Raw genomic sequence first — 22,200 nt, 5'->3', positions numbered from 1 at the left:
ACGCGCTATGTCTACCTGAGGCACAGTGCACAGATTCCCCTTAATTCTTCTCTCTTGATTACCAAAGCATTGCCAGATAGAATCTCACTCTACACAGAAAGTGGATGCAACCAAAGGAAAACCTGAAGATGCCGACATCAGAGGCTCCCAGGAACAAAGAGTTCACCCAGACCACCCTTCAGTAAGGCTCAAAGCTAATAATCTACCTCCCACATTTGGAGTTTCCTAACAGCCTTTTAAAACAGCTTTATTAAACTATTTATATACCACAAAGATACTCTTTTAAAGTATACAAATCAGTGGTTTTTAATATATTCACAGAATTGTATAAATATCACCACAATCAATTTTAAAACATTTTCTTCTCTCCCCAACCCATTCACAATCACTTTGTCCCCATGTCCCCATTCATGATCATTTTGTATAACTCTGGGCAACTATTTTCTGTTTCTGTAGATTTGCCTACTCTGGATGTTTCATATAAATGAAGTCATACTCTATGTGGTCCTCAGTGAGTGGCTTCTTTCACTTACCATAATGTCAAGGTCTTGACAGTCTTTTTCCTCCCACTCTTAATCAGGAGCAATATAGCCAAGGATCACACTGAGAGTGACGTCTTGGGAAAGCCTTGAATGAAGACATAGACTATGACAAATGCAAAAAAAGGATCTTGAAGGAAACAGATACTATGCAGGGTGGGAAATACCATTATTACTCTCACATACTAAAACTGCTTCCATGAAGCAAAAATAAGATACTATAGAAAGGAAACACTCTGAGAACAAAAAGAGCTCTTAGAATTGACAACATAATAGCAGAAATTAGAAAAAAAAGAAACCTCAATAAAAGGAAGGAAAGATAAACTTGAGAAAATCTTCTGGAGAATAAAATCAAACAGCAAAGATGGAGAAGACAGAAGAGAGAAGTTAAGAGCATTCCACCAGACCCATACAGGGGCCTGTATCTAAATAAAATTAGCTCCCAAGAAAGAGAGAACAGAAAAAGGAAAAAAATCATAACAATAAAATTCAGTAAAACTTCAAAGAACTGAAGGATGCAGGTTATGGGTTGAGATAGCCCAGCACACCAAACACAGTGTAAAATTCCTATGACATTTAAAAAATAAAAGCTGCGGAAAAAGAGAAGATTCCATAAGCTGTCAGAGAGGAAAAAAGCAAATAGGCTAGGTGTAAAGATTCAGAAATCAGAACACTTCCAAATGCTCTATGGCAACAAGATGGCAATTAAGCAATCCCTTTAAAAAGTAAAGGAAAATGATTTCCAACTTAGAAGCAATACCTAGGCAAACTACAGATAAAGTGTGAGAATACAATAAAGGTATTTCCAAGATCTCAGAAATTCACATTTCATGTACTTTTTAAAAAGAAGTTCCTGGAAGATGTCTTTCAGCAGGTTGTATACAAGGAACAGAACATCTAGGACAGAAATAGACAAAAGTACCCCAATATGATGACCAAACAGAAGCCATGCAGGCTGGAGAAGTGTAACTCAAGGGACAGATGTGCTGAAGATGGCATCTCCGACAACCCTGTGATGTTACCTGGATTGTCGACTTGATTGGATTGAGAAGCATCGAGGAGACTAGTAACAACCTCTGAGTATGTCTTGAGGGTGCTGCCAAAGAGTTAAGAAAAGGGGCAAGACTTGTCCTGAGTGCGAGCAGCACCATCCCATTGGCTGGTGGATGGATTAAAAAGAAGGAAAAGGAGAGAACTCATTTGAGCAGGCATTCTCTCTCTGCTTTCAGGCACCATAAGGTAAGCTGCTCTGTTCTGCTGCATCTTCTCCTCTGTGATGGACTGAAACCTAGCCGAAATAAATCTTTCTGCCCTTCAGTGTTTTTCTCAGGTGTTTGTCACAGTGATGGAAAAACTGACTAACACAAACCCCATTGCCATTTAACACTTTTTGCATTGTGATTCTAAATATTTTATGTATTTTATTACAATTTCAAACACACAAAAGTAGACCTTCTACACCCATTATCCAGATTCAACAATTGTCAAGAATTTGGCATACTGACTTAATTTATACCTTTTTTCTATTTTTTTACCTTATTTAAATATTTCATAACAAACTTTACATATCATTTCATCCCTATGTACTTCAGAACCTACTTCTATATCACCTGTCTTCTTACACTACTATTATCACACCCAAAAATATTCACAGTGATTTCTTTATATCACCCAATATTCAGTCCTCAAATTTTCCCCAAGATCTAGAAAATGCCTTCTTGCAACCAGACTATTATGGACTAAACTGTGTTCCACCCAAAATTCATGGAAAGCCCTAACCAATTCCTAATACCTCAGAATACTCAAGGCAGGGTCTTTAAAGAGGTAATAAAGTTAAAATGAGGCCATGAAAGTGGCCCTAATCTAATTTCATTGCTGTCCTTAAAGAGATTAGGAAACTGACATTAGAGACACATTTATACAGGGACAACCTTGTGAAGAGGCAGCAAAAGGCCAGCCACTTGCTAGCCAAAAGAGAGGTCTTAGAAGAAATCAACCTGATCTTAGACTTCCTACTTCCAGAACTGTGATAAAAGTTTCTGTGTTTAAGCCACAAAAGCTTGTGGTATTTTGTACTGCAGCCCTAGAAACTAATAGATAGACTAACCAAATCAAAACAAGGTTCATACATTACATGTGGTTTTAATTTTTTTTTTTTAAGATAAGGGTCTTATTATGTTGCCCAGGCTGGCCTCAAATTCCTGGGATAAGCCAGGCACCAGTGGCTCATACATGTAATCCTAGCAACTCAGGAGAATTGCAGTTCAAAGCCAGCCTGGGCAAATAGTTCAAAAAACCCTATCTAGAAAAAAAAAAAAATCACAAAAAATGGCTGACAAAGTGGCTCAAGGTGTAGGTCCTGAGTTCAAACCCCAGTACCACAAAAGAAAAAAAAAAAAATCCTGGGATAAAGCTATCTGCCTGTCTCAGTACCCTGAGTAACTAGGATTACAGGCATACACTGCTGTGCCTATATCTAGTTATAATTCTGAAGTTTTTTTTTTTTTCCATTAACTTGTTGCAGAAGTCAAGTCAATGTCAAACATTGTTTGACATTCTGAATTTACTGTTTGCTTCCTTAGAAAGTCATTCAACCTATCATTCTTGCCCCATATTTCCAATAAATCAGTTTTTTTGTATTTTTTTTTATTTTGCTTCTGTTTTGCAGTACTGGTATTCAGGGCCCAAGCCCCTCCACCAGCCCTATTTTTTCGTGAAGGGTTTTTCGAGATAGGGTCTCGTGAACTATTTGCCCAGGCTGGCTTTGAACTTTGATCCTCCTGATCTCTGCCCCCTGTGTAGCTAGGATTACAGGCGTGAGACACCGGTGACTGACCCCGATAATCAGTTAATTCTAAAGGCTTGGTTAGATTTAGAGGTCAACTTTTAGGTAAGAGTATTTCAAAAGTGGCACTGCACATCTCTTTCTAACCTAACAGAGAACGCATAAGTAAACTTGGTCCAAGTTGTCTTTTGACTGTATTTCTCTTGACTCTGGGCTAATAAGGTATCTGCTCACCTACTTCTTGCTGCCAGTTTGGGTTAGTTAATGGCATTCACTTAATCCTATGGAACAGTTTAGTTTTGACCTACTTTTTTTTTTTTATTGGATAGGGGGGCTGTACTCATGCCATGTAGGCTGGTGCTCTACCACTTGAGTCAAGCCACAAGCCTATGGTTTGGTTATTTTTGAGACAGTGTCTGGCTTTATGCCCAAGCTGACTTAGACCACGATCCTCCTGTTTATGTTTCCCTGCATAGCTGGGATGATATGAGCGCCTTTGGATGAGATGGGGTCTTGTGAACTTTTTGCCAGGGCTGACGTTGAACCCCAATCCTCTCAATCTCCACCTCCCAGATAGCTGGGATTAAAGCCTTGAGCCACCACACCCAACTTTACTTATTTCTTGAGAGCTGGAGGAAGGCCAAAGAGAGACTAGAGGCAGAAAAGTCAAAACAGTTTACTGTCTGACCATATTCCAACCAGATGTCTAGTGCCTGTCCACACTATAGCCCCATGAGACACCCTAATAGTGGTAACCCTTATATCTCCTGGGATTTACTCACAATCTTGACTGCTCACTTCCTCATTAGAGTCTTCTATAACACCCAGGAAGGTGAAAGCCAGACCCAGAGTTTACGTCTGACAGTAGCAATGGTGCCCTTTTCTTATAAAGCTTGCTAGGCTGTGCTTGCTTCTGTTTAAAAAAAAAAACTAAACTAAACAACAGATGTTTTAGTAATACAAACATGGATGGTTATATCACAAAGAAAAGTAAGGCAGTAATCAAGACAAAAGTCAGGATAATCACTGCCTCTCATGAGCAGGGTTCACAAGCAGCTTCTAGGGTACAAGTGATGTTAAACTTAATAAATTGGAACTGAAATGTATATTTAAGCCACCCTTTGGTGTGTATTATATGTTAATTATTTTTCTGTGAGCAGTTCACTATGGCTGGAACTACGAGATCAGAAAAGAGTAGAAATGGAGCTTACTTTAGGCAAATGGGTGCCTGAAGGATGATTTCTTGGGACTTATCATCAGGGGATAAACCCAAGATCAACTAAGATGATTTCTCACAATCTAGCCATCAAGAATGATAAGAAAAAATCGTCTCTACTAAGTAACTTACAGATGAAAAAATATCTGACATCTTAAGCCTCTCACTGGGAAACCTAATAATATGATTTGGTGTACTTTTCCGGGAGAGGAGTTCTAGCTTGCCTTAGGGAATATGTTTGTCTCAAATTCATAAATGACATAAAGTGGGAGGGATGCAGAACAAATGTTTTAGATGACAGAATTGGGATATATCTTGGCGAGCTGGAGTGACAGGTCAAATCTAGCCCAATTCATAATAACATCTACCATTTGTTGAGAACATAAGACATGCCAAGAACTTTACATAATAAACCACATTTAATCCATGCAACCACACTGCAAAGCCGAGGCCCAAGAATGTAACTTGTCTAAGGTCATAAAGCAAGCTAACAGCAGAATCATGATTGCAACCTAGGTTTTCGGTCTTGATTCTCAATCTCAAGTGAGATTCCTTCAGCAACATTAACATTTATAACTGAATCCTCTTTAATTCATCCTGTCACCCTCAGAGAACTGCCCTCAACCCTCACCTCCTTGGGCATATGAGGGTATCAGCACCTCTGAGGAATAATCAAGTCAGGCTGATTTTATTAATGTAACACTTGAAGACCTTCTGGCAGCTGCCAGGGAGCCTCGATCTACCCTCAAGAGCAAGTCTGTCCTCAAAAGCAAGCTGCAACAGGATTCGCTCTGCTACCCATTCCCAGATCAGCTCTGTCTGCCTCGTCTGTATTTAAGCCTTAGCAAAATTCGAAGTTCTGCAGCTGTATTTGAGGGTCCTTCATCACAAAGACTGTTGAGCAAAACCCATCAGCAAGGCTGTTTCTCACCTTCAGTTTTCTGACCGCTGTTATTTCATGGGTGTGTGTAGCTGAGAGAGCAGCATAAACAGCTCCAGTACACGGTCATATCCAATGGAGCAATCTCAAAAGACTGCCAGAGAATTTTAATGAAAACCAGAAAACCCCTGGCTGCTAAGTCCAACTGCAGTCCAGGCCTGCCAGCCCCTCCCTCTGCAGCTAAGCATCCCTGAGCCAGCTTCCTCCCAAAGAGCAGAGAAGAAAATCCATTTTGCATTCAGTTACACCGTTCATAGCAGCCACTTTCCGGGGTTATTTAGGTTAGAGCAAGGCACATGCGAACTCCAACAAGACAGGGACCCCGAGGAGCACAGGGTGTGGTTGTGGCAGACCTGCACCAACAGATTATGAAACAGTCATTTTTTAAAAAGAGCCTTGCCTTCTGCCAAAATTGTCTGTCCACAGCTGCATACAAGGCTAGTGGGGAATCTTAACAAGCTTAAAGAGACCGGATTTCAAATACTCAACCACCAAAAGGGGGAGGAAATGAGTATTTTGAGCACTTACTACATGTCAGGAGCTCTGATCTCATTTTACCTTCACTATGAGGTGGGAACTGCAAACTGCACCAGGCAAATAAGAACACTAATTCAGAGAGGTTGGACAATTTGTCCACTGTACACAGCTGAAAGTGGGGAACAAAGACAAAAAGTTCAGTAAGGGTGAGGCTCATCAAAAACACCAAACTCAAAATCCTGAGCTGTCTTGCCTAATAATAAAAAACAAACAAAAAAAGAGCATTTTATTGAACACTAGCTGTGTCCAGCACTAAGCTAAGGTTTTTTCATGCATTATGCCGTTTAGTCCTCACAGCAATCAGATAAAATAGGGACAATTTTTATGCCCATTTTACCATAAGCAAACCAAGGCTTATGCCATTCAGCAAATTAACCAAGGCCAATGCATCATTAGGATTTGAAGCCAGCGCTATTTAATTCTAGAGTTTCCACCTTAAAATACCCAAACAACCTATAGAGGGAAACAACCAAAGCCAGTATGCCAAGCAAGCAAGGTGCACAGAGATTTCTGCTTCCCTCCTTAGCCGGAGACACGCATTTTAGCCTTACCTTTCAATTGCTCCTGGTGCCCTTCAGTGGAGGCACAGAACCACTGGCACTGAGAGGCTGACAGATGCATTTCCAGCTTTCCATGCACCATGGACTCTCTTGACCCTACATGTGTGGAGGAGAGTGCTACCACCATGATTCACAGACCCCATGTGAGAAAATGCAGACAGCTCTCTGCAACAGCCCCCACCCAAACAGCCCATAGGACCATTTTGTATTCTTAACAGGAGACCATGTGCCTCTTCCTAGAGCAACTGTGATTTCCCAAGGGAGACAACTGTCTAGACAGAGCATCCCAATCCACACAATGCTAGGTTTGATCACTTAGATTTGGGGGTCTGTGTTCAGCACCCTAGTGAAGACTCTGGACTTGGCACGTCTGGGTTACCAGACTAAGCATCAATCACCCAGCACAGCAGCTGACACACTGGACTAGAACCATCTTCCCAGACAAGCAAGTGCTCCCTGAGGGACATTACAGGCCTCTCACAGCCAAGCACACCCACAAACAGCTTCAATCATCAGGCTGAAACTTGACAGAAGTCCTCTGTGCACGTTCGGAGTTAAGTGCCAGACTCTGAGTTTGACTGAGCATCTAATAGGTGCCAGGTAACAAGCACATTCACAGCTGATTTTTTTTTTCTGGTACTAGCATTTGAACTCAGGGCCTTGAGTTTTCTAGGCAGGCACTCTACCACTTGAGCCATGCCCCCATGCCCTAGCACAGCTGATACCTTAATTAACCTGCACAACATTCTATAAAGTTGACAAGGTTGCTAATTAGGCAGATGAGGCAGACAGAGCTAGAGAGGTAATGTAATTTGCCTAGTCACATAGGAAGTGACAAAGCTTAATTTCAAATCTGCTTTTCACATGACTCCAACACCCTTTCATTCTGTCAGTTATGAGTTCATTCCTTTATTCCTCAAAAATTAATTGAGAGCCTTCTATAAGCCTTCTACTGTGCTGCTTATAGAGGACACAACCGTTCACGTGACAGAGTAGATCTAGTCACTAAAAAACTGTATTCTCATGATGAAAGATGACTATGCACATATGAAAGATAGCTACAGAACAACGAGACTGAGGCCTTAGTTGAGTGGTCAGGGCAAGCCTCTCTGAGGAAGTGGGATTTGAGCTGAGACCTGAAAGATGAGAAGGAGTCAGCCATTTACAAAGCTAGGAAAAGAAAAGTGTGGGCAAAAGAAACAAAAAGTTCAAGGGCCACCTTCAGGAAAAGCCTTGGCATGTCCAGGGAACACAAAGAAGACTGACCCAGGACTAGGGCTGAGTGAGCAATAGGGAAGGCAAAATGGTTCAGATGAGGCAGGGCTGTGTTGACCATGGAAAAGAGTTGAGATTTTGTTATAAGAGCATGAGAAATCAAAGAAGAGTTTTAATCAGGGAAGTGACATGACCTGATTAAAGGGATAATTCTGGTGACTGTGTGGAGGAGGGACTGTGAGGAGAAAATGAGAGTTAGGAATCAGGGGAGAGATAATGGCTTGAACCAGGTTGCGGGTAGTGGAGATGGATTTTATATTTGGAGTAGGACTGAAAAAGATTTGCTGATGGATTGTATGTGAGTGGTCAAGGAAACAAACTCCTAGATTTGAACAACTGGGTGAGTAGAGGCATTATGTATTAAGAAAAGGCCAGAGAAGCAAAATGCTTGAAAGACAGCCACAGTCTCTTTTTCCCCCATTTTTATTAGTATATACTCATTGTACATGGGGGGATTTGTTTTGATCTTTCTTTTATATCATAGCAAGAAATAAGAGGAAGGGAGACCCAGTTTTATTTGTCCAGAAGCTATGAACATAAGGCTTGAAACTGCTTAACTTGGTGAAGAGAAAGAAGCTGAGGGTCAGAATTGAGCATGAACTGCAAGAATCTGTAAGTTTGCTTTAAGACGCAGAGGTTCCACTTACTCCACGTTTCCATCAATGCCAACTGGGACCAATATGCAGGAAACAGGCGATGAAAGGCAGTTCAGTGTAATGTGAGGAAGAGGCTGTCTCACTGTCTGAGTTGGTCGGAGCAAGGGAAAGTGAAATGAGCTGCCCCAGGAGTGCAGGGAGGAAGAGATGACTTTCCTCTTACTGAAAGTGTTAAATAATAAACCATATGACCCCTTAGCTAGATGATTAGAGAAGCAGTTCAGTAATTGGGTGGGAAAAAGACTGCCTAAAGTCCTTCCAAACCCTAGAATTCTGTAGTTTTAAGATAAAATTAATCTGTCCTTTAGGACTACAGTCTCCCTAACAGAAAACTTCTCTGATATGTTTTCCTTCTCAGAAGGCAAATGAGAACAGTATTAACTAATTTCAGTCACTATAAAATGACTCCTAGTTCACTTCTAAGTGTCATAAAGATGTTGAAAGGCTTTTTGGTGAAGGTACAGTTACGGAGTTGTATACTCCATATCTGTAATTAGCTCTGTGTCTTTTGGCAAGTTATTTAAACCTCTGAGCCTCCGTTCTCTTTTTGAACCATGAGAAAAATCGTGCCTAATTCAGAAAGTTCACCATGAGGACCAAAGCCTGGTGTGTGCTACATTCTAGTAGGAGCAATAATGATAGCTAACACCTGTAAGTCCACAGCTGTATAATAGATATGTACGACCTGCATTTTTTTCACCAAATCTTTACAACAATCCAGAAAGTACCCACTGTTATTATCCCTGTTTTAAAAATTAGGAAAACAAGTTCTAGATGTTAAGTAACAAGTTATATAAGTAGTAATTCCCCAAATTGAAGGGAAAAGCAAACAAATGTTGAAATGATAAAGAAAACAATATTTAAATAATTTAAGTAACCAGCTGTTGAAATTAATAAACAACTCAATTCACTGACTAGACAATATTATTGAACATATAAATGATAATTAAATGAATAAATGATTCCAACACTCATTTATTAAGTTCCTACCAGGCATATCATCAAGAAACGAGTGTTACAGAGAATTTAGAGTAATTTGAGAGTTTGCCATTAAAACCACAATCTTCAAACTACAGATAAATTGTCAACAAAGAAGGTCTTAAGTAATGTGATTCTCAAAATACAAAGACAGGAAAAAAAAAAAAAAACACATCTATCTCCAGAACATGGTGATTCTGAATATTTACCTAGTAACATAGACAGCTACCATATATCGGACAGACCCTTATCCTTTCTAGCCAGCTCCCAACCCTCCTTTTCTCACTGGAGTCAACCACTCCTGCTGTCGAATGGGGATGGGAGCAGATATAAACCCTAGTAAGTCAGGGGTGCACCCTGATACAGTTATAAGACTGGTTAATAATTAAGGAACATTTAAGGGAAGTTATTAATAGAAGCAGATGAGACTTGACAGAAAAAAGCTTTGGCAAGAAACATGGGCAGGTCTTTGGACTATTTTGTATTAGAAAACAAATATTGGGCTGGTGGAGTGGCTCAAGCAGTAAGAACGCCTGCCTAGCAAGTGTGAGGTCCTGAGTTCAAATCCCAGTGCTGTCCCCCAAAAAACAAAACAAAACAAAAATCCCAGAAAATAAATATGTGTTTTTCTATTCTAAGTGATTTCTCAAATGCCTACAAATGAGAAGGGTATCTCTTCCCACTAAAAATCCCTAAAGAATGGTATCAATAGAACCTAAACCTATTTTCTTCACAGCCTCCTTTATTTAATTTGGATTTTCCCCCAAGTGATATGCAGCAATTATTAATGCTGTCTATTGGCTTATATGAACAAACCCAGAGGCCCATGTTCAAAGAATATGGATTTCTGAATTCAAATCAAAGGATCTTGATTTTATTATGGCATATGGAGAAATTCTGCTTACGATGAATGACAAATCCTATGCCATTTGTTACATAAAAGCCAGTTATCTAAGTACAAAGATTTTTTTTAGAACAATCTGTATAAATTTGTGTATATATATATATATATATATGTGTATGTGTATATATACATATATATATATATGGTGGTACTGGAGTTTGAACTCAGGGCCTCATGCTTACTAGGCAGATAGGCTACCACTTGAGCCATTCCACCAGCCCCATAAATTTGTTTTTAAAAAGTCTTTGACTCAAAAACCTGTGTGTTACCACTATTGGGTAAGAAAAGCATTCAACTTACATACGAAAGTACTACAAGGTACTGTCTATTTAATGAGTCAGTTGTTCTCCACTGTCAGAACTGAAAAATTCACACAGCAAAGATATTTGTTTTAGGCATTATTTGGCTGGACCCAAATCCATACCTAGTTTATCTAATAGGATTAATCAGTCTTCTGGCCCACAAATCACAGGATGCCTCACAATACAGTTTGAAACTAAAACTTTAAAATGACTGTGCAAAAGGTAGAAGTTACAACATGCAGAAAGAACCTTCCAGTTGGTTATGTAAACTTCAGATTCAGAAAACAATCAGACGGACATATCTTAAAGGAACTTGTGATGTTCTAAGAAAATTCTGCTGTGCATTTTAACTCTCAAAAGTTAGCTCTTAAAAGGTATCTCACACAGTACAGCACCTACTTTGCAAGTACAAAGCCCTGAGTTCAAACCCTAGTCCTTCTCCCCTCCCCGCTCCAAAAAAAGTGTTCTGGGACACAATAAAGACAACTACAATGCAACAGACTTTCCTGGCCAATATTCACATATTATCCTCTCTGTCTCATGAAAGAACTAGATATCTGAAGACTTGTACATGGGTCTGGCTCAGCCACTGAGTTCTTATTCACCCAGAGTGTCAGCTGTGTAAAGAAGTAATATAGATGTATTGGTCCATCCATTCTATAGCTATATGCCAAGCCCACAATGAGGAAACACAGGTGAAGGGGACATGGCCCCTGCCCACAGATGCTCACAAACTCAGGGAGAAGCACCATCCCAGCCCTTAGCCAAGTTGCAGTAAAGGGCTTTGAGAAGGTACACAGCCAAGCACCGGAGCCCGGGTCCGAATCCTGACTCTAACTGGCTGGGTGGTCTTGGGCAGACTTCAATCTCTCCAAGCTTAGTTTTCCCAGCTATAAAATCAGGATGGTAATCATGCCTATTATATTGAGTTCCTATCAGAATTAAATGAGACAATATATATACTATCACAATATATGTTGTATTATATATATATAATATACAATATATTTCTATATGCATCATAGTAAACTTTAGATAAATGTTGGCTGTGATTAATTTTTATTATCTGTATCTTTTTAAAATGTGGAATCAACCCAGAGATTTTATGAAATAGCTGTATAACCCAGACCAAGCAGTTAAACATCCCTAGGCCTCATTCTCTTTATCTGTTAAGTGAGAGGTTAGAGCTTAGTGATCTAAAATCCCTTCCAGCTCTACAATATGAAAAGATTCTATGATTGATCTTGCATGGTCTCCTATGCGTCCCAATGCCACCGCTCACATAAAGTAGTACAACAAAGCGATTGCCAAATAAACCATCTTGCCCTGATGGCTGTCTGAATCTTTATCATTGTATTTCCTTTAACCTCGTTACCCACCGAGCAAAGCACCCACATCCTGAGGGAGGACTGCCTTCCTGTGCTTCCACAGCACTTGTACTTGTCCCTGCCACTTGCCACAGTGCCACCTTACCTCCCTGCACCAAGTAAGCTGATTGAGAGCTGGGACATTGTCGTATTTAATTTTGTATCCTCAGTCCTAATCACAGTGCCTGGAAATGTGGTAGATATCCCATAACTTAATAATTCACTAAGATTCACACTTCCATCAGAAAACAAAGGGCCTAGCCAGTTTGAGGTATGGGTCTGACCCCAGGATTCTTTACTATGGGTCACTAATATATCTATGTTAAGAACTAGCCATGTGACTTTGGCAGGGGTGGGCATAGGGGCTCATTTTACCCTGGTCCTCATTGGTAAAATTGGTTAAATTATATCAGGCAAACCATGGATCAGAGCCAAATCCAGCCTTATGACTCCATACCCAACTTAGGATGATTTTTTTTTGTTTGTGAATGGTTTCAGAGACACACGAGAAATAATATGCATCAGAGACCACATGTGGCTCCCAGCGCCTAAAATAGTCACCTTCTGGGCCTTTTACAGAAAAAGTTTACTGATCCTTTCAAACCCTGACACTTTAGCATTCTAATTCTGCTCGGTTTCCTTAAATCACACTCTGATTCTGACTCTTCACCCAGTATTCCCAAGTCTCAAACAATACCCCACGCACAACAGGAGCTCAACTGCTATTTGTTTAATTGGCCGAATGGATTCTGTAGTACCAACCCTAAGAACTAAATGCCCCACCAAGACAGAAAGTTGGGCCACTGTGTATCAAATGGTCACCTACTAAATGCCCCCAAGTGGGATGCTACAATGAGAGGAAGATGCAGTTCAATTGGTTTTTTGGATGACATGAATACCTTACAAGAGCCTGGAGTTCAGGTAACCAGGATCAAGACTCACCCAATAAAAAATACATGTAGCCATCCCCTGAACAACCCCCTTGGATAAATTTTAAAGCTATCTAGAAGAAGCTATCAGAAACACAGATCATCCAAACAGATAATCTTAATAGTCATGGACCCAAGAGAATAAATCCTATCCAAAATAAAGCATATAGAATAATTTAGCTCACAATATTCTGTCTCTCTTCCCCCTGTTGTTAAGAATATATAATACCAAAACAAGGAATTCAAACATTTATGTCAGGGCAGCAAGCCAAGGAAAGTCTAGAATATATGACCCCATTAACACTAATGGAAATGAGAGCAAGGTAAAAGAGAAAATAAAGCTCCCTGCCTTGATGATCACACTACATATAAGTTTCCAAAATAAACAGCCAGCAACTATTCTTTTAATGTTCCTCCTCTGCACTCTGATAAATCACTGCTGGCCATAAAATTTTTGCTGATTTCAAAAGATGATTTTCTTCCCTTTTTCATTTTTTCCTTCTCTTTTTGTATGCTTGCACAGAGCTCTGAAGAAGGGTGGGGTACTTTTCCCCCGACCCCTCAGTCAACCTTTTCCTTGCAGAAGTGAAGTAGCCTACAACCATTGTTAGGTAGAAATCACAAAGCTGATCTAGAGATTCCACCCTTTCTCCCACCTCTAAAGAAGCGCCTTGAAGGGCTCTTCTCAGAATAAGGTCACCTATACCCAACCATGAAATAGATTCCTTATCCACCCTCCAATCAAGCATCCTGCTCCGGACAAGCTGGCCTGGAAATTAAAAAAAAAAAAAATCCTGAATATTTCAATTCTCATTTATAGCTTCATCATAGACCAAAAGAGAAAAGAAAGGTTTAAGTTTGGATTTTTTTCCCTGATCATTAGGTAAGCTTTTTCTAATAGCCAGAACAAACAGATGAATACTGGCTCTCTCTGATGACCTCTCAATGAACCTCAAACAGAATTCTTACTTCCCAGAGTCTTGTTTTCTTTGTGGGATGTTTGTTTTCAGAACCGGGGATGAACCCAGGGTCTTGCACATGCTAGGCAAGCACTCTACCACTTGAACCATGTCCCCAGCCCTTCTGTTTGTATTGTTTTTGAGATAGGGTCTCATTAACTTTGCTGGGGCTGGCCTCAAACTCATTATTCTCCTGCCTCTGCCTTCTGAATAAACATATAGGATGAATGGATTTATAGGCATGTGCCTCCACCCTGGGCTTCCTTCTAAATTTTTGTTGTGGTTGTTTTGTTGGCAGTATTGGGGTTTGAACTCAGGGCTTTGTTCTTGCGTGGCAAGTTCTCTACCTCTTGAGTCATGCCCCCACACTTTTTTGCTTTAGTTTATTTTTCAGATAGGGTCTCAAGATTTTCACTTGGGGCCAGCCTTGGAAGTCTCTGCCTCCTACGTAGATGGGATTATAGGCCTATACCACCACATGCACTTGTTTGTTGAGATAGGATCTTGGTACCTTTTTTGCCCCTGCTGGCCTGGAACTGTGATCCTCCCATCTCCACCTCCCTCGTGGTCAGGATTACAGGCATGTGGGTTTTTTAACCAATAAAAATGTTTTCAACCCTAGCTGGCATCCTTTCTTAAGAGATGAGTATCCCATATTGTCTGAGCTTTGGCACCCTTTGAGGAAAGGCCCTGCCACGGCTGCTTTCTGATTCCAAGCCCAAACAGCCTCACCCACATTTTCTCCAAACTCCCTCCCTGTAATCCCTGCTGCATAGCCCTGAGTCACGGCTCCTCTTGGCTGCTCCTGCCTTTCTGCCTGCTAGAGCATGTGATCCATAACACCCACCAGGGTTGGAAAAATAATCATGTGGTTTAAAAGAACACTTTTTAAAGTAGATAATTACTGTTGAAAAAAAATGCGGACTGCCTCCACAATAAAATAAATCTGTTTATTTTATTCCCCTTCCTTTTGTCTCTGTAAAAGACTCATTAATGTTTGCACAAAGGAAGGAGACCCATATGTGCCTCTTAAAGGTGAAGTTTAACAGGAAGTTTGAGGTGATTCAAATAGGCTTTGGGGAGAGGTTTTTTTTTTTTTGTCTTTTCTTTTTTGGTGCTGGGATCGAACCCAGGGCCTCACGCATGCTAGGCAAGCGCTGTACCACCGAGCTACATCCCAGCCCTCAAATAGGCTTTGGGAAACTCTGTGGCCTACTTAGTGATTATTATCATGTATCTATAATAATTCCATATTAACACTCAAAAGAAACTACTGCAAACTCTCTTAACAGGGTACAATCATTCTAACAGTAAGCATAGCACAACTACTCTAAGTCTTCAAAATAGAACTGACCCTTCCCCTGCTTTGAGAACCCAGGTACCCTGTAGACTTTAGTAACAGAAGCTATAACCCTTCACCAACTTATTTGTTTATATGATTGTCTCCTGACACCAGACTGTCCTTACTACTCCATACTATAAGTCTCTGCAGGTCAAAAATCTCATCATTATTTCTTCTTGGGCCTCACTGCCCAAGAGAGGCTGTGTGTCAGGCAGGCATAATCCTAGAATGGAAAAGGGACAGATGAAATACGGGAGTATATGGTTTGGATGTATGCAACCCGAAGGTCCATGTGCTGGAGGCTTAGTCCTCAGACTGTGGTGTTGGAAGATAGGGTGGATCTTTAAGAGGTGGGGCCTGGTGGGAGGTCCTAAGATCACTGGGGTTGCTGTCCTCAGAAGGAAATATGGTCTCGTGAGTTCTCATGAGAGGGAGTTGTTACAAAAGCCTGAGGCTGACCCCTGAGTCTCTCTCTGGCTTCTGCCTCACCATGTAATCTCTTCCTGCAAGTTCTTGCCCCATTGCCATCAGCCTTGAGGCCCAAGTCAGATCCTAGACAACAGTGTTTGGACTTTCAGTTTCCAAAAATGTGAGCTACATAAACCTTTTTTCCCTCATAAGTAACCTGCTTCATGAAGTTTCCATTGAAATAATGAAAAACAGACTGACACAAGGAGTCTAAAAAGGAAAGAGACAGTAAGAGAGAGCAAGGCAAAGCTGGGTGCCAGTGGCTCAAGCCTGTAATCCTAGCTACTTGGGAGGCTGAGATTGGGAGGATCGCAGTTCAAGGTCAGCCTGGGCAAACAGTTTGCAAGACCCCATCCCTAAAATAGCCAGAGCAAAGTGGACTGGAGGTACGGCTCAAGTGGTATAGTGCCTGCTTTGCAAGCATGAGACCCTGAGTTCAAACCCCAATCCCACCAAAGACAACATAAAGTTCCTATTGATTCTTCTGTAAATAAAAGGAGCAGGGGAAGAAAAAAGTGAATAAGGCAAAAGTTGAATCTGTCTATTCATTGTTACTGGGACTATAAATGGATGGACTGAAGAAACTAACTGAGCAGGCATGGAAGTACAGAACTTTGTTGTGGAGTAATAAATATCTTTCATCAGTTCTATATACATTTTTTCTTACATTATGACAACCTGGAAGTTAGGAAGCATTTTACAATGGATGGCATCTTAGCATTATGTCATAGTTTATTTGAATCCCAATTTTCTCTTTCTCAGTGGTACATAAAATAGCAATACATGTTAGAAATAATAGTATCATAGATTCAATGAAACACAATCATTTGGGGTGCCTCTGGTGGGAAGTGTTGGAAAGATAATTAAAATTCCACTGAATTTTCCACAAGAATAGAAATAAAGAGGTTGGACCTTTCTAGTGCATTGGCAAAAGGGGTGACTATATTACTAAGAGCAAGCTAAGTGGGGTTCCCAGTTGTTACATCTATGCTAAATTGTTTGTTTGTTTGTTTGTTTGTTTTGTCCTTCTGGTCACCAGTGTTTGGTCCAGAGGTAGTCACATGGTCTGAACTGGACCAGTCATTAGTCTTGGCAAGTTCCTACTTAAAGCCAATCAGCATAGAGGTCAGTCCTTCTCTTGGTATCAACAGTGAGATTTAGAGTTCAAGAGCAATCAGTGGCCATGATCCCTGACATGTAAGGAAAAGCAAAGGTAAGATCATCTTGATAGTTTTAGAGACCCTGTGTACTTCAGACTAGCTAAGTATTCATCATATCCATTTTTTTTGTCTTCATGAGCAAGTTTTTCTCAGCATCCATTACCATTAAGTGAAACCACACACTGATTTAAGTCACTGGAGTAAGTACAGAAGTGAGATAAACTATTTCCAGACCTGACCCATGGAAACCTCCCATATGAGATCCTCCAATCTCCTTTCGCAGCTTCAAGACAGAGGAGTTACATATAAGACAAAGGAGCGGGGGTCCCTGAAACATTAAAGGCAGCCTAATGAGAACAACCATGTTGCATTGCAGTATGAATAAGAAATAAACTTCATTTGTATTAAGCCATTGAAACTTGGCTGCTTGAGCAGTTATCTGCTCTAACACATCCCGGTTTCAGCTGATTCTTCTCCTGGTTACATAAAATACCTCAGATTCCTTCCCACAGATTCCCTCTTCGCTCAGCTGAGAACTTACAAAGTTCTAATTATCATCCAGGAAGAATAAATAGCAATCATTGGAAGCACCAAGGAGATGGAAGTTTGCAATAATCCCCAAGTGTCTAGGGAACACCTAAAATATTTCTCAGGTCAGGGTAAGCAATTCCGACAAACTGAGGAACAATATACAAAAGACTTTGTTTGGTTTCCAGGGGCTGCTAGATTTAAACTCGTAAACCACTTACCATAAGCTACTCACTTCCCCATCTTTTATGCCCCAAAGTGTGCATGAAGTTAACAGCCCTGCCTTAGGGTTTATCTATTAAAGTACCCTCCAGACTTCCCAGCCATCCAGAAAATTCTCACTTATCATAAATGGCCTGGTCTGCTGTGTCCCTGAATTTATTGGGAATGGATCCTAATGCAACTCCAAGAATTCAAATCATTACATTGAGGTAAATAGTTCTGGGTATGAGTGTACAAGCCCAACCAGAGTTTTCAAGGATGAGTATTCAAGAATCACCAAAGCTTCTGGTAGCATTTACAATACCATAAATGAGAAGATTACAGAAATAAACAGGAGAATGATGCTATGAAAGCATCAATCTTGGGCAATGATATATTTGCCAGGAACCAGGGCCAGTAAAGACAGAGTAGACAGGGTGTGCAATGTCCAGAAAGGTTTCTCATGGAGCCAAATTTGGTCTGTAACAAGCACTAATACAATGTAATACACTCTTCAGGCTTGTTATAAAGCCCTTTTACACTACACATTAATTATTTACTCTCAGAACAATAAACTATTGCTGGGATTGTCACCAGCCCTTCACTTACAACTAGGAAAACAGGCTCAGGCAGGTCAATGCTTGCAGCCCCAGGACTTGACTTGAGCTAGGGTTTAAGCTCCAACCTTCTGAACTCTGATCTTCTACCCATTTGCCCAAACTATGGAACACCACGGGCAGAGAAACAGCCTGTGTGGAGAAGACTTTCCCCACTCTCCAATTCACCAATCTCTGTTGGAGGTTGGTTTTCCTTGTTTCATGCAGCCATATGTGGGAACTTTCTAGGAGGTTAAAAGGCCTGTGACAGATGCATCGCCTGCTTCCAAAGCTGGTGGGAAAAGATTCTTTGACAAGACACCAGGCCAACCAGGGATCCTGAGGGGTAAGGAAGGACCCTGAGGCAGAAGATTAGAAGTGCTGAAACCTCCATACGGTCCTGTCAAAATCTTAGGCATCTGAGGACCAGGTGATAATATCTCTTAGGGACCCAAAGAGGAAACCTGGAGAAGTAAGCTGAAATTATTCTTTACTGGGGAGAGAACTGGGATGAAATACATAAGCCTGGCTGGCCTCAATCAGCATTTTTTCAAATGATTTTTATGAGCCACTTCTAAGGGACAAATTGCCAGGTTCGAATAGTCATGTACTACCTGAGAAAGAAAGAAGGGGGGAAACTAATGTTTTAGAAAGAGGGATTTATTCCTGGGACCCGGCAATCTACCACCTCAGAAGGGTGACACAGGAAATTGGAGTTGCTATCCTTACCGCATTGAAAACTTGAAGAGCTGGTCCTTCTCCTGGGCTCCACGGAGGAAAGAGGGGGCCTTGGGTTTTGGCACAGTTCCTCCAGAAATAGAAAGTCGAAGATCCTGAAGAAGCGTACGGTGGAAGAACAGGCAAAGACCTTGACTCTAACAAACCTGGCCTCGGACTATTGTTCAGTCTCTTGTTAGCTGTGTCCTTAAGCAAGTCACAACTTCTTTGAGCTGCAGTTTCTCTGTCTGTAAAGGGAGGATGAGAGCGCCTACCTTCCAGGATTATGTAAAGAGCATAGCACAGTGCCTGACTTAGTAGCTACTCAGTAAATATTAGATCCTAATTTCCCCCAAGCGCCACTTCAAGTCCTTATTATTAGAATTCTAATACTCTGTAATTCTAATTCTTAGTAATTCACCAGTCAGTCCTTAGTAATTATGTAAAAATCAAACATTTTACCCAATAACTTGGCCATTTATTTGAAACATAACCATCCCTGACTTTAGCTATGAACATCTCAAATAACTAAGTCTGGGCCCTTGAGTCTCTTACTAACCTTCTCCATGCTTCCTAAATGCCTTTAAAAATAATCTAACCACCAGGTCTCTTACTTATTTATTCATTTATTTATTTGGTGGTACTAGGGTTTGAACTCTGGGCCTCACGCTTGCTAGGCAGGCACTCTACCACTTAAGCCACTCCACCAGTCCTTTGTGTGTGTGTGTATGTGTGTGTGTGTGTATTGGGTATTTTTGAGATAGGGTCTTGTGAACTATTTGCCCAGGCTGATTTCAAAGCATGACCTCCTGATCTTTGCCTCCTGAGTAGCCAGGATTACAGGTGTGAGCCACTGGTGCCTGGCTCAGGTCTCTTTATAATCATTCTCCAATCTGAAAAAAAATCCTTCTAGATATTTGGTACATACTTGCATTTGATTGTCAAATTCAACTAAATTTTCCACAAAATAAAAGTGAGTTCTGGGTTTACCAAAGCTTTACTGAATTTAGTAAGTATGTAGCATGTTCATGACCATGGGAACAACAGGAAGAATGAGGTTCTTGTGGTCTCTGCATTATCTTCCTACTCTTTGGGGTCATTTCCTCATAACATCCTTGTATCCCAGACAGGTACCCCTCCTTTATGCTCCAATGTCCTCTGTATACACTACTACCAGGACTGTGACCACGTTGGATAATCATCTCTTTATGTCTCCTTCACTAGCCTAAAATCTCCTTACAGGCAAAAACAGTGTTCCTCCTGTACCCACCAGCATAGTACCTGGCCTACCACATATGTTCAATTAGTGTTTGATGAATGGATACGGATTTTAGATCTGTCTCAAATTTTAGAAATAATCTGATTTAATACAGGTCTTCATTTCATAGCTGAGAAAGCTGAACCACAAAAAGGTGTTAGATAATTCAGCCAAGGTACTCTCAAAAGCAGCAAGAAGATGATAAGTGATGGCAGTCACATGCCATTTTGACTGTGATTTCAAAGGCACTATCACTTCATGCAGCCAAAGGGAGGCGGTGTAGTTTAGTGGACATAGCATGGACTCCCGGTAAAGTCTCGCTTCTGTCGCCTACCAGTCATGTAACTTGGGCAAGTTACTTCGTCACTGAGTCACAATTTCTTCATTGGTTAACTGGGCTATTAATAAGTGCAGCGTTGTTATAGGTTAAATCTGCCAACATACATAAGGTGCCTAGCATAGCACCTAGCTCTATGTGCTAATTAAGTGTTTACTGAATGAGTCTCTGGCCAGCATACCACAACTTCATGAACTAAGTTTAGACTTTCCTTTTAAATCTCTGCCTACCTGGGAGATGGCTGGGTTACCCATAATTATAGAACCAAGTTCTTAAGGATTTGCTCCTTACTAGGATTGGATCTTAAAGCTGCTCTCTAACTTTGCCTCTTACAACTCTGCTTACCGTTCCCTTCACATGAGTTGCCCTTTCCACTTTGCTCATTGCCGCACCAATTTTGCCTACTTCTGTGGCCCAGGCAAATTTATCCTGTCATAGGGATTAGGAAGCCATCTCTAATTCCCATGACATCAGCAGTCCTCGCTTGTTTCAGTGATCATTCTCCACCACCAAGCAAAGGGTGCTATTGTTTGATTATTTGTGTCCCTTTCAAAGTAGGTGTTGACGTTTGTTTCAGTGCACACAGTATTAAGAGGTGGGACCTTTAGTAAGTGATTAGGCTAGGATGCCTCTGCTCTCATGAATGTATTAGTACCTAATAAAAGCACTGGAGGGGGCAAGTTCACTCTCCAGGCATGTGAGGACACAGCCACAAATCATCATCTTGGAGACAGAAAGCAGCCCTTACCAGACACCAAATCTGTTGGTGCCTTGATCTTGCTTTCTCAGGCTGCAGAACTATAAGAAATAAATTTTTAATGTTTATAAATTACCCAGTCTTGGGCATTTTGTTATATAGCACCAATAGACTAAGGCGAGGGATATATCTGTTTGGTTTTTTAAATTGAGGTAAAATATACATAACACAAAGTTTATCACCTTCACAATTGTACAGTCAATTTTGAAAAACTTCTCATCTTGCAAAAATGGAACTCTACACCATTAAACAACTTCCCATTTCCTCCTCCCATCCCCAGCCCCTGACAATTAGCATTCTACTGTGTTTCTATGAATTCAACTACTCCATATACCTCATATAAGTAGGATCATACAGTATTTGTCCATCTGTGATCACTTAGTATAATAACTTACGGTTCATCCTTTTTATAGCTTGTGTCAGAATTCCCTTCCTTTTTAAAGGCTAAATAATATTCTATTGAATGTATGTATCATAAATGGGCATTTGAGTTGCTTCCATCTTTCGCGATGGTGGACAGTGTTGCTATGAGCATGGGAGTACAGGGGTTAACCTATTTTCTCTTTTACTTGAGTTTGAAATACTTAATGATAAAGGCTAGGCCTCAACCATCTCTATAGCTATCAAAGTATCTGACATGTGAGGGGCACAAAAGAAATACCTATCAAGTAAATAAGACAAGACTCAGTTCCTAAGATAAAATGAAAAAGTAATCACTTTTGGCATAAAGTTGCAAAATGCACAGCAGAAAATTCACACAGTGCAGTAAGACAGTCTTGATTTCTGATCCTGGATCGGCCATTTACTAGTCAAATGATCTTAAGCATGTTACTTAACCTCTCAGAGATTCAGTTTCATCTTGTGGTTTTTGTCACAAGTAAGTCATACA

At 40.7% G+C, this 22,200-nt stretch overlaps 1 protein-coding gene across 5 annotated transcripts in view; it reads right to left on the bottom strand.

Annotated features, from left to right (window-relative positions):
* The window catches only part of Rab30 (RAB30, member RAS oncogene family), an 83,891-nt gene that overhangs the window by 46,924 nt on the left and 14,767 nt on the right, over positions 1-22,200 (bottom strand). The window contains exon 1 of one of the 5 annotated variants that reach the window (XM_074081774.1): positions 6,569-6,679. The exons of 2 other annotated variants lie outside the window; for them this stretch is intronic. The gene's annotated coding sequence lies outside the window, so the exon portion shown is untranslated. Of the gene's footprint in view, positions 1-533; positions 640-5,471; positions 6,292-6,568; positions 6,680-22,200 lie in introns of those variants that run through there. 2 more of the 5 variants (XM_074081775.1, XM_074081777.1) reach the window with 2 other exon arrangements.

This window comes from Castor canadensis, chromosome 1, assembly GCF_047511655.1.
Source record: "Castor canadensis chromosome 1, mCasCan1.hap1v2, whole genome shotgun sequence".
NCBI lineage: Eukaryota > Metazoa > Chordata > Mammalia > Rodentia > Castoridae > Castor > Castor canadensis.
The sequence above is the reverse complement of the archived record's forward strand: the minus strand, read 5'-3'. Positions and strand labels throughout refer to the sequence as shown.